This window comes from Herpailurus yagouaroundi, unplaced genomic scaffold, assembly GCF_014898765.1.
Source record: "Herpailurus yagouaroundi ecotype Mexico unplaced genomic scaffold, PumYag 77, whole genome shotgun sequence".
NCBI classification, from domain to species: Eukaryota; Metazoa; Chordata; class Mammalia; order Carnivora; family Felidae; genus Herpailurus; species Herpailurus yagouaroundi.
This window is the reverse complement of record NW_024412388.1, coordinates 83348471-83361248: the sequence shown is the minus strand read 5'-3', so window position 1 is coordinate 83361248 and position 12778 is coordinate 83348471. Positions and strand designations below refer to the sequence as shown.

The following is a 12778-nucleotide window of genomic DNA, read 5'->3' as shown; positions in this document are numbered from 1 at the left end:
TCTTTCTGTCTCAGAATAAATAAATAAACATTAAAAAATAAATGACTGAAATAGGCCACATGAGATAAGGTCAAGGCCGAAACTGGGAAAGAGCAATGAAGAGGAAGGGTGGACATGGGTGGGAGAGAACAGAGAGGAGAAATGCCTGAAGTTGATGATCAACTAGGGAGCAAAAAGGGAAAGGTTAGATATCATGCTAATGTTACCGGTCTTTTTCTACGTGACTTGATCCATGATTGTGACAAGGAAGACAAATAAGGAGGCAGTGGAAAATTTCAATCTAGAACTCAACAACTGAAGCATTTTAAGAACATAGCAAGATATTTTGGAACCATGTTCTGTAAGCTTTCAAGAATGCTTATGGAAAGGGGTGCCTGGGTGGCTCAGTCAGTTAAGTGTCCAACTCTTTGTTTTGGCTCAGGTCATGATCTCACGGTTTTGTAAGTCCTAGCCCTGTGTCGAGCTCTGAGCTGGCAGCACGGAGCCTTCTTGGGATTCTCTGTCTCCCTCTCTCTCTGCCCCTCCCCATTTGTGCTGTCTCTGTCTCTCTGAAACTAAATAAATAAATAAACCTAAAAAGAAAGAGGGAGAGAGAGAATGCTTGTGGAAGGACAAGTTCCCCAAGGAGCACTGTTTGGTAACTCTGGCCTGGGCAAAGTCCGGATGGCTCCAATGGGAGAGGACAGTATAGTTGTATTTGGCATCACACCTTTGTCCACAGTCTAAATTCTCTTCTTCCTAACAGATATTATTCTACAGCATACAGAATTAAAGTATTGTTTCAGGAACTATTGACTTTAATCTTCAGCAAGGGAAAAAAAAACACCTAAAAGCGTCCAAGTTGGCATAGTACATTCCCAGACTTGTATCTATTGCTGAAGCAGACGGGCTCAGATGCAGGTTGTGAGAGCCTGATATACTGCCGTGTTCCTGCCACACAGGCAGACAGCAATCCCTCCCTAGGTCCCGTAAGAGCACTTTACATTTTCTTCCCATCTTTCAGCTCATAAACATGTTTCTCTTCAGAACACACACCATATGCCATTGGAAAAGGGTTGTAAAGTTTTATAGATATATTTGAGAGTATTATAAGAGTATAATAAAGCAAAAATAATGCAAAGGAATGGGAATTATTGAACAATGGAATTAAAATATTAGGCACGGATAACTCTAAGCACATTCAGCTTCTGTTTGTTTGTGCAAGTCATAAAGCCCAGAACTCTTGTTTAGTTCAAAGATATGAAGGCTTTGAGTTGGGTTTTAAAAAAGAAATCAACAATAACTATACTTTATTCGAAGCTTATAGCCCAGGCATCATTAAATGAGAGCTAAAGAGTATGTTTCTTATTATCTTAAATACCATATATGAAGCTCTGTGTTTTTTGAGGTGAGAAAATTTATTTTTTTATTTTTTTGCACTTCCTTGGGATTTGTCCACAGGCATTCCTTTTTCTGAAGGGATTAATTACATTCATTTCATTAGCATTTATTGACTGTCTGTGTCAGTGAGAGTGGTTGAGGATGTAGACTAAAGAAGATAATTTAAAAATTAAAATAAAATAAAATAAAAATAAATTACTGAGGAACATGTATTCCAACATGAACCAGCCTTCATTCATTCATTCATTTATTCATTCAGCATTACTAACTACATACTACTGTGTACTTGGTTCATGCAAGATCAGCAATACATACAAGATTTAGTATTGCAATATATAATAGCACGTGTGTGTATGGGGTGGGCCAGGGGGGTGTTCTGTCTTATACATTTTTTCCATAATCCAAGAAGATGTCTAAGGGAACTTGGTCATGAGTTGATGTTTCAAAAAATAGAGCCAACACAGAGGCATATAAGATAAGGAAATGGCTCCAAAAATGGAAAATTTGAGGCCACAGGTCTCAAAAGGACTAGAAAAATGTGTAGCAGGTAAATTGAAATTGGAAGGATGCCAGTAGAAAAGTACGGTAGAGGCTAATTATTGGGATTTTGAACCTGATGTGACTAATAAACCTTAATGAGGATGGGGAAAATGGTCTGACAATGACCTTTCTAGCGGCTTTCAAGTTGAGCTTTTTAGAAGAATCGTTGAGTATGTCATACAATAATATTTTTAAAAAGGAAACTAGATTCGGATGAGAGGTGTTTCTATAGTTTTGTAGGAAAAAAAAAGTTAAATGGAGAAATATTGTGTCAGAAGATGAAGAAAGACTTAGCCAGCCAATGAGAGGTTTACAACTCTGCTCATAAGCATTGGCGGTACCCTTTGTCTACCAAAATCTAATGCTGTAGACTAGCATTCAAGGATCTCCACTACTGGGACCCAGGCTCCTTTTCAACCCACCTTCAACAATGCCACAATTTGTCAGAAACCCTGAGCTCCCATCAGGCTTTTGTCTGTGAGTTATATGTTCTCTGTTTCCCTCTTTCTTCTTTTCACACTTTATCTTGTGGCTTAGAGTGTCTTTTCTCTTTATGCCATACTGTCCAGACTCTGTACATGATTTAAGGCCTTGTACCTGTTTAAGACATGTCCTGTCTCTCCAATTGAATATATTATTTCCCTTCCATGACACCATTTTCCACTCGATTAGTATTCTTTAAGCCTCTCTTCCATTTTCTGGCAGACTATAAACCCCTCGACAGTAACACCCAGGAGTTCTTTCCACAGCCTTGCAGAGTGCCTTGTACATAAACAAAACTCAGAAATATTTGTTGAATGAATGAATGACTGTCCAGGCAGAGCAAGGCAGAAAAGTCCCAAAGGAAACCTAGGATTTGCAAAAATTCCAAGGTACTATTTTTAGGGGATTAAAAAAGAACTGAAATGGGAAAATCATATGCAGAAAGCACATGAAAGAAAAGATGTAGTTTTTACTACCCATTCATTCATTGATTTACTTAACAAATATATTTAAGCACCAAATAGCTTAGGGGAAAGTTCAGGGACTGAGCATTATGGAGTAAATGCTATGAATGGGTTAATCCCATGTGTTATGAAAGTAAATGTTAGCAGGGAGTGCTTCCCAGAGGAGACAATATCAAAGCTGAGACCTAGAGAAATAGTAGGAATATACCAGATTAAGAATAGAGGGAAGGTAAATAAGGTCCAGAGAACAACATGTGCATAGACTGTGAAGCATGAGATATTATGGAGCATTTAGGGACTATAGGGAGTTTAGTTTGATTGGAGATGAAGTGTGGACAAGAGGAAGAAGGGGCCAGGGAGGCAAGTCAAAGCAAGTGCTCGAGAGCTTTCGACAAGACATTTATATAGAAATGTTTTATAATCTGTAGATAATAAAAAAATTATTAGGATGGAATCAAGATTGTCAAAGGTTTACTGAAGGATATTTTTCATATACTCATATTCAAAGTTTACAGTCTAGAGACAAGAAGATATCCCAAACTAAATCAAGTGGGAACTTGGTGCTGAAAGTGGAGAAATGGCCACTGCCTCTCAATTTTTCCAGCCGTTTATCACTTAATACCACATCTGTTTAGATGAGGGTCAAAAAAGCAGTTCTGCAGTTGCACATGTACAGTAAACTTCACTCATTTTTATCCTGAATATTGGGGATCTGTGACAAGTCAGACAAGAGTAAGGCTAAAGTTGGTCATTGTACTATTATGTCCTCAAAAGGATTGATAAACCATTAATAGTCCCACAATAAAGGAATCATATAAATTATTTATTTACTAAACAGAATTAACTATTTCTAAGCATCTTAAAGGCACCTATTTAATGTAAAAATAAGTTGTTGCTTATCAGTTTATTCTGGCCTGTTCAGTAAATTGAGTCCCTTAAAGCCCAGGCCTATGCAAAGATTCAGCATAGTTCTAACAATTCTACCTACTAGAAAGTTATAAAACTAGAATTTCTCTTTCACACCTATGTAGATGGCCTGAGGTTTTATTGAAATCTTAATTTTCTACAACAAATGAGATACTTCATCTGCATGATTGGGGAAAATCAGAATGCCAACGATGCAATACACTTTTGGTTTGTTTGTTAAAACAAAATTATGTCATGGAACCAAGATAGTCTTTTAAAAAGGAGGTTCATCCACACAGAATAGGAGGCATGATCATGCAAGGTCAATTTCCATTCACTTTACCCAGGAAAACAAAAACAAGCAGCTTCTTTCTTTCTCATTAGTTAATGTATTGTAAAAGAATCATTTTTAAAGATTTCAAATTTGGGGCACCTGGGTGCCTCAGTCCATTAAAGCATCCGACTTCGGCTCAGGGCATGATCTTACGGTTTGTGAGTTTGAGCCCCACGTCAGGCTCTGTGCTGACAGCTCAGAGCCTGGAGCCTGCTTCGGATTCTGTCTCTTCCTCTCTCTCTGGCCCTCCCCTTGCTTGTCCTCTGCCTCTCTCTCTCTTTCTCTCTCTCTCGCCCTCCCCTTGCTTGTCCTCTGTCTCTCTCTTTCTCTCTCTCTCTCTCTCTCTCTCTCAAAAATAAATAAACATTAAAAGAATTTTTTAAAGATTTCAAAATTAAGGTTACAACAAAATCATACAAGCTGTGGTTTTACATTACTAATCCATTTCCACCAAATGTTATTCTGGTGAAACTAGAGTTTCTCTTTCACGCGCACTGGAAAAAGTTAAACTCTCCAACTTCCTATATTAGGCCCCATGGGTTTTAGAGAAAATATATGGTCCCCACATTCAGCAGATAAAAGAAGTAAGGGGCTTTTCTAAATTCACAAAGCAAGGGCCACCCCACAAGTCATTAAGAGATGATCAGATAAACAATTCTCCGTGTGGAAGCACAGATATTTGAGATGGGAGGGGAGTGGGAGTGGATTACCCCAGTGTTCAAAGATGCAGACAAATTTTAGTAGCATCTGACTTTTCTCAGTGAACTGATAGCCATTGAAACCAAATATTTTGTCCCTACTATCTGTTCAAATAGGAGGGATAAATTCCAAATAGACCACGAAGGCTGTATTTTTTCATCCTTGGCAGATACTTAAACATGTTTAAGGAAATAATATAAAATGCAAAACACAGGATCTTATGTGGACACTGACCTGTTGAATCTGTGCTTGGAATAAACATAGTTCTTGGTTTCCCTGAACTATCTCTTGGGAAACTGTGCCTCTCCGTGTTTTTAAAATACTCAGAAAAGTTACTAAAATTACCGTGTTAAAGCATCGTGACCCAGTTAACATTGACTATTTGACTTTTCTCATAACAAAGTATTAACAAAAATAAATAACCTAAGGGCTAGGAGAATTATTTTATTAAGGGCTGAAAGCTGGTCAAACTAATGGTACATTAAAATTCCAGAAATCTGTGCTGTATGGAGCAGGGCAAGGGAGCCATTTGCTTTGGCAAAGTGACAAAGAAGAAGTTCATTATGAAGATTTCCTCTGGTTCCTACACATCAGACATTGTGTCATTCCAAATCATAAATCCACCAGTTGATCAGTGACTTTCACACAGAAATCGAGGGTGCAAAATACTTCTTCCAAAGTTGTGTAAATGAGATAAAATTCAAGCAAAAGTGGAATTCAAGAAACTCCATCATGATTTAAAGTGCATGAATGGAACTTCACAATGGCAAACCAAATTTGGCAGGGACCCAGATTTGTTATTGCACATTGATCCAAATCACCCGGGCTACTCCTATATGCTGTGAGGCTCAGAACCTGCACTGTCCTGACAACTCAGTAAAGATGTCTGTCTAAGCACAGCAGAGGCTAAAGGAGAAAAAGGATATTGTAATGAAGCTTTAAAAAATCTCATAAAGATTAGGTAGAAAATATAAAAATTAGAGAAAGATGAATGAAGGAATTAAAACACAAAAGTAAATGTTGATATGCCTTCATCTATGTTTTCTTGATTAATAAATGCTCTCATCCATTTTTAAATCATCTAGATTGTTGATTCGCTTACATTCAAAGGACCAATAAAGAAAAATTTTATAAATAAGCTAGTTTATAAATGTGATGTCAAGGAGTATATATATTTTTCTTCATATATTTACCTTGCTTATCAGATTTAGAAAATAAGAGAGTCCTCTGGGCTATTGAAGGTACTATATTTCAAACCCTATTCAATTGAATTTTTACTGGTTTTCTTAAATTCATCGTGAAAGTACCAATTTCAGAGGATAATAAAGGACCAAGTCTCAATGAACTGGTCAAACCCCAGCCTTAATATTAGAAGCAGAATTTATTAGAAAAATAAATTTTAACTATAGGAAGTGTGGTAAACTCTTTATGTGTATATCTTAGTACTGACTGATATACAAAGCATAGGTTTCTAATATGGAAAAATACCCAATTTTCAGAATTCATATGAGGACCTACAATGTTATTGTTAATATTAAAATTTTCAGTCTCTAGTTCCTCAACTGAAAATGGAGGCTTTTTTTTAAAGTTTTTTTTTAATGTTTGTTTATTTTTGAGAGACAGCGTGTGAACAGGGGAGGGACAGAGAGAGAGGTACAGAATCCAAAGCAGGCTCCAGGCTCTGAGCTGTCAGCACAGAGCCCGATGTGGGGCTTGAACCCACAAAGCTCAAGATCGTGACCTGAGCCAAAGTCAGCACTAAACCGACTGAGCCACCCAGGCGCCCCTGAAAATGGAGGTTTTACCTTTAAGTTTTAAATAAATATGTCAAGAAAGACCACGTTTCACTATTCCCTGGCCACATGGTAGTGAACCTTGACTTTCAAGATAACAGAGGACAGTCTAACCAGATCTAAGTATAGAAGAAAATTATCTGAGGGAAAACGCAACCTTATACTTAATTTGACTAATCAGAGCAGTACAATCAAGAACGAAAATGTCAATCAATGGCATGAAAGAGTCACAAAATGATCATCCACTAGTCTCTGCAAAAGTCACACTCCTTTTAGGTCAAGGTGCAGTTTTCATTGTCAATTTTCAGGAAGAAATGTAAAGATAGCAAAGATGGTTAAGAGCTACTTTTTTAAAACTAAAGATTAAATGAGTGAAATCAGGAAAGATGAAAGCAATGGGGTTTTTAGAGAACAGAATTTCAACAAAATTTACTTGCTTACTCTCTTCAGGCATATATAGCAGGCTGACTTTTGGCAATGCCATATGATAATTCTCTAGGCACATGGAGGATAAAATCAGATAAGATTGATTCTCCTGAAGGTTAAATAGTTTGGTTTGCAAAGAAGGAAGAATTCCTTAACCAGTCAGAATACTAGAAAGGTTGATGAGCAAAGTTGTAAAATCTCTGTCTAGGAAGTCTTTGAAAAGCAAGTACATGACTCCATTCTGGAATATTCTAATTTTATCTCTTAATAATTAGAAGTTGGATAAATTCCATAGTTCTTAAGGTTTATACTTATAAAGTACTTATAAATATTTATTTACTTGACTAATTATATTTGCCAACATTCCCCATTACTCCCACAGAAACAAAATAAAACAAAACATATTTCCCAAAACATAGATTTCTGAAGGAATCTACCCTCTCCTTAATAGCTATGTGTTTCCCCAATAAAATAATACAACATTTAATACCCAATCTCCAGTATAATTAACCACCTATGATTTTAACTTTTTAACTTTCGTTCTAGTAAGCATGTCTACAAGGTAAGTGGACTGACTACCTGAGGCTAATTGCTATTTCTCAAATGCGTTCTGCTTCTCTTGCCACCATTGCCAATGCTTTTAATGCCATTTATCTCATCTCTGCTGTTGAAAGTGCTGTCCTTCAAGACAGTATATGCCATGTCCTGCTCTGGACTTGGAACATATAAACTAACCTGCCTAGATCATAATCTACCTGTCTCCCCTGAAGTGTCTGGCATGGTAATTATGCCATAATGGCCTTCACTGAACTACTTTACTTAAAGTATGCTGGACCAATAGTTAAAGTCTTGTGTCACACTCAGACCAGCTAGGTTCGTGTCTGTAACACACAAGTCCCCAAATCTGACTATTTACAAGCCCATACTTCAGCTAATTTCTCGTCCTGGGTTTGGAGTTGGGCTTCCTCTCTTATACCAAACTTCTTGCAGAGGTCCAGAAGGTTCTAAGAGCAACAGGTGGTTTTCTTCCCAAACACAATCAGTATGCAGAGCAGCCTGCAGTAACCCCTCTACGTGGGGCCTCAGTTCTGGGGTGACAATCAAGGTGCAATTCCCACTCTCAAGGGACAGACAACCTGGCAGATGTGGCCTCATAACATTTCTTTGGGAAACATATTTATTAAGCACTTACCATGTGTCAAACACTGTGCCATGTTCTAAGGATAATTTAGTGAACACATAGTCATTTACATTGTACTTGGGATGGAGATGGACAATAAACAAAATAAATAAGTTATAAAGTAAAGGTGAAATTTCTAAGTGCTAGCTAAGTGGGAAAAAAGGCACGGAAGGAGTACATACAGACACAGCTAGGGGAGTGGCAGGAGGCAGAAAAAATTTTAATTTAAATAAGATGGCTAGGAAATGTGATATTTGAATGAAGACTTTAAGAAACAATTCCTTTGACATGAGATTCCTGTTGAAAATGCAGCAGATTTCACCCTCCTTGTGGGATTTTCTGCACCCTTCCTACCATAGTGCTGTTTGCTATGTGATATTGATCTGGCTTCTGTCTCCAGTGAGAGGATAGTGCCCAGAGCAGTGTTAAGGTTCTGTCTGCAGGTTATTCTCAAGTTCTGAAATATAGGGAGAAAAGAGTGAAGCCAAAGAGTTCTTTTTTGGTGCACTGACAGAAAACACAGTGATGTTCATTACTTAGAACTCTCCCCAGGGATTAAGCGTGATTAAATAGCCCCAGTTTACTAAAATGATAGGGCTTCACTACCAAATACACACGTCAGACAGTTGGCATCCCATTTTTGTAGTGTTTCACGAGCATCTTTAGCAAAGCTAACAATGTAGGCCTGGATTGCTTTCTCCCTAGAGACGCTACGCATCTCTCCAACTTGCTGTGTGCACATTGATTTCAAAAGGAGCTTTGCACTCACAAGAAAAACACGGAGGGCTTAATATGTGACCCATGGTTTTTACAGCCACACTATTAAAAAAAAAGGGATGAAACTCAAAGCATTTTCACATTGACAGGAATTGGCTGTTTTGACAAGGGAAAGTCATGGCATAGGATTTTTTAGATAAATTAACAGAATGAAAGTGCTAAATTAAAATTGCAACATTGATTTCCTTTTTAGCTCAGCTGTGCATTATATAAAAGGGTCAGAGGCAGGATTTATTATGGGCGATGAGTCTGTCGTCCACTAAGATAGACCAGTGTATAAAATAAAGTTGTCCATTTCAGACACCCTTTGTCTCCAAGGAAAGCTGTCTAGGAGGCCCACGGGTGGCAAAGGCGCTGAAAGGAAATGGAAATTGATAATCGGTCCTGTTAGGCTGATTCTCTGCATGTTCAATTCATATCCTTTTGAAAAGAAGAGATTAAGATGAAACCTCATTGAGGAATACACATTTTGAAGAAAATAGAAACAAAGGTTCTGCGAGGCTATTTCAGTCGGTGTCAAATGTGAGAACAAGGCGACGCAAACTTATATGAAGAAAGGGCATTAACAAAATCCCCAGACAAAGAAGAAGCTAATAGCAAATATATGCAGCCGCCTTTGTGGATGCTCACAGGAGAAGTGGTACAACTTGATTTACAAAGGACCTGGATAATTATTTGTTACTTGGAGCCAACCCTGCTTCTCCCTCTGCAGAGGGCGGGCACTGACCATCTGCGTGTCTTAGTTTTGCTTTTGTATGGATGAGAATTAGCCACATTTTTGTGGCTGGTAAGCTTTGCATGAAGAGATGTTTGAAGCACTGGCTTTGTTTTGTTTTAAATCTTTAAACTGTTCCCTCAGCTTCAGTCATAGGATTATTGCACATCTAACCACAAATAAATTGAAATATCAGCCGAAGAGAGCGCATGTTGCTCACTGATGGAATAATGGACGGCAGGTGGTAGAGGGTTTTGTTTTCAGAAAAGCACAGGAGGCTAGAAGTGACAAGAGCGATTCTGAGAGAGGGCTGAAACTGTCAGGATGGAGTCATGGGGGTCAGTAGTTCCTGAGCTGACCTTTTTAAACAAACCCTGAGACGACCTTTCACTGCGTCCTCACAGCAGTAGAGCATTCATGCCAGAAAGGCTGCCCCTCCCTCCAGATATTGAGAGTTTGAACAAAAAGCATATTTTCTATGATAGGGCCCATGTTCAACGCTTCACTCACAGGGTAGCCTGACACTCCCTCTCCTGTCAGCCTGTGACACGCGATCCTAACTGCTCACCTGCTCCGGCATACACACTAGCATCTGAGCTCTCCCTTAACACCTTTCCGCAGCCTTTGATATCATCTTCCTGTCAAATCATGGAAATCGAGGGACTCAGCAGCAGAGCGGGACACTGGGTGTGCTAATTTCCATGTCATTGCCTTGAATGGTGTTCTAGCGCAGAGCTGTTACCCAGAACTCTCACCTGGCTTTTGGGGACACACTGAAGGGCTGAGATGTGTGTGTTATCATGGCATAAAATCCACTTCCTAATGTTTGTGAGCCAGAGTTATAGACTGCACAGCATAAGGCTTTCTTTTCAGATACTGTTCTGTCTGGCCTCTATTACGTCACCAGAAGTCACCAAAAACAATGCACCTAGTATGCTTTGTACTGAAGACGTTTTGTTCAAAATTGCCAGTATCTGAAGGCAAAGACCTTTTATCTCCAAAGTCTGGGAAAAACAATGAGGGTTTTCTGCCTTCATCACTAAATAATACTATATTATTCATCTTCCCATTAAAAATGTCTTAAATGATGATAGAGTTTATCTTACATTATGAGGTGTCCGTTATGGGATCTCCGCTCCTCGCTCAGGGCATCATGCAGATACCGGGTTCATCCTGGGACCCGGGATTCCAAAGTCACACACCTAAATTTAGGAACTTCTTTCCCACTCACAACCAACCCAGTCATTTTCTCACTATACTTCAGTCCTCTGGTGGCCTGGTCTAAACCACTGAAATGTAAATCATTAAAAACAAACAAGCTTTTTAAAAGTTTTGAAGCAAATTCAAGTGACTACAAAACTTAAAATTAGGGTTTTTTTCCCCCAGTTTGGCTCTATGTATTTCTCTAATCTTTTGAGCAAGAAATAAGAGGAAATTTTGGTGAAAGATACCTTGGAAAAGACTGAATTTTCGAATCTGGCAGGAAAAAAAAATAATGTGAACAAAGACCCAGAACCTTAATCTCCTGATCTCCTGTTTCCAGACTTGGTACTCTTTTCAATAGACACAGCCATTTCCCAGTGCTTAAGCAAACAGAAACTTAATAAAAGTAGTTCATTATTGCTGGACCTAATTTTTGATGTCCTCCCCATCCCTGCCCCTTTTTAGAAGCCATGGAATCTATTTTATAAACATCTATTATTAAAATATATTATGTGTGTGTGTGTATATATATATATATATATATATATATATATATATTGTATTTTATATACATAGACACATGTATGTTTAAATGGTCTATATGCTGGGAAGTTTCTGACTTGAAAAAAATGTTAAAAAAGAGAGACATGGGGGACGCCTGGGGGGCTCAGTGGGTTAAGCGTCCAACTTCAGCTTAGGTCATGATCTCCTGGTTTGTGAGTTCGAGCCCCAGGTCGGGCTCCGTGCGGATAGCTCAGAGCCTGGAGCCTGCTTCGGATTCTGTGTCTCGCTCTCTCTCTGCCCCTGCCCTGCTCACGTTCTGTCTCTCTCTGTCTCAAAAATAAATAAAACATTAAAAAAAAATTTTTAAGAGAAACATGGATGGAACTAGAGGGTATTATGCTAAGCGAAATTAGAGAAAGACAAATATCATAGGACTTTATTCATAGGAGATCTTTAAGATACAAAACAGATGAACACAAGGGAAGGGAAGCAAAAATAATATAAAAACAGGGAGGGGGACAAAAACATAAGAGACTCTTAAATATGGAGAACAAACAAAGGGTTGCTGAAGGGGTTGTGGGAGGGGGGTGGGCACTAAGGAATCTACTCCTGGAATCATTGTTGCACTTAACTTGGATGTAAATTTAACAAATAAATTAAATTAAAAGTTTTAAAAAAGAAACAAAGAGACATGGAAAAAGCATCTAGGCAAAAGGTTAAGGGCAGGGGGGAAAGAAAAGGGAAAAGAAAGAAGGTGTTTTCACAATGGAACCTGAAGATTATAAAGAAAGCTCAGGATGCCCGAGAAGGTTAGCCTGGACTGGGAGGGGAGGCAGTGGATCTACCAAGAACATCTCCTTTTCCTGAGTATCAGCAAGGTCTATTTAGAAATAACCAAAAAAGGAAAAAAGAAGAAGAAAACAAAAAGAGACATGTGAAAAGAAAAGGCCAATGAATAGATAAAATTATCATTATAGTTCAAAAAAGGAAAAGTAAGAATCTACTGTGTAAGAATGAAAACAGAACTGTTTTCATTGAATTTCAATGAATTGTTATGCATGACTCTTTGGCAATAAAGTGTAGAGGGAGGAGGTAATTTCTTACCAATTATAAACTACCAAATTTTGAAAATATATAACCAATAATCACCTAAAGAATTGGAAAGCAGATTTTAAAATTCACCATTCAAAAGATAATAGAAACAAGTAGTTTCACAGCTGAATAGCTGATAATTTTGTCAGAGTTTCTGTTATTTAAAAAATTCCAGCTTAAAAAAGATATAAAAAACTCCCTAATCAATTTATGAAACTTGATCAACTTTACTACCAAAACCAGATAATACTGCAGTAAAAAAAAAAAAAAAAAAAAAAAAAA

General features: G+C 38.0%; 1 protein-coding gene across 1 annotated transcript in view; it reads left to right on the top strand.

Moving 5' to 3' along the window:
- DPYD (dihydropyrimidine dehydrogenase) overlaps positions 1-12778 on the top strand; it is an 891530-nt gene that overhangs the window by 820645 nt on the left and 58107 nt on the right. The window lies entirely within an intron of this gene.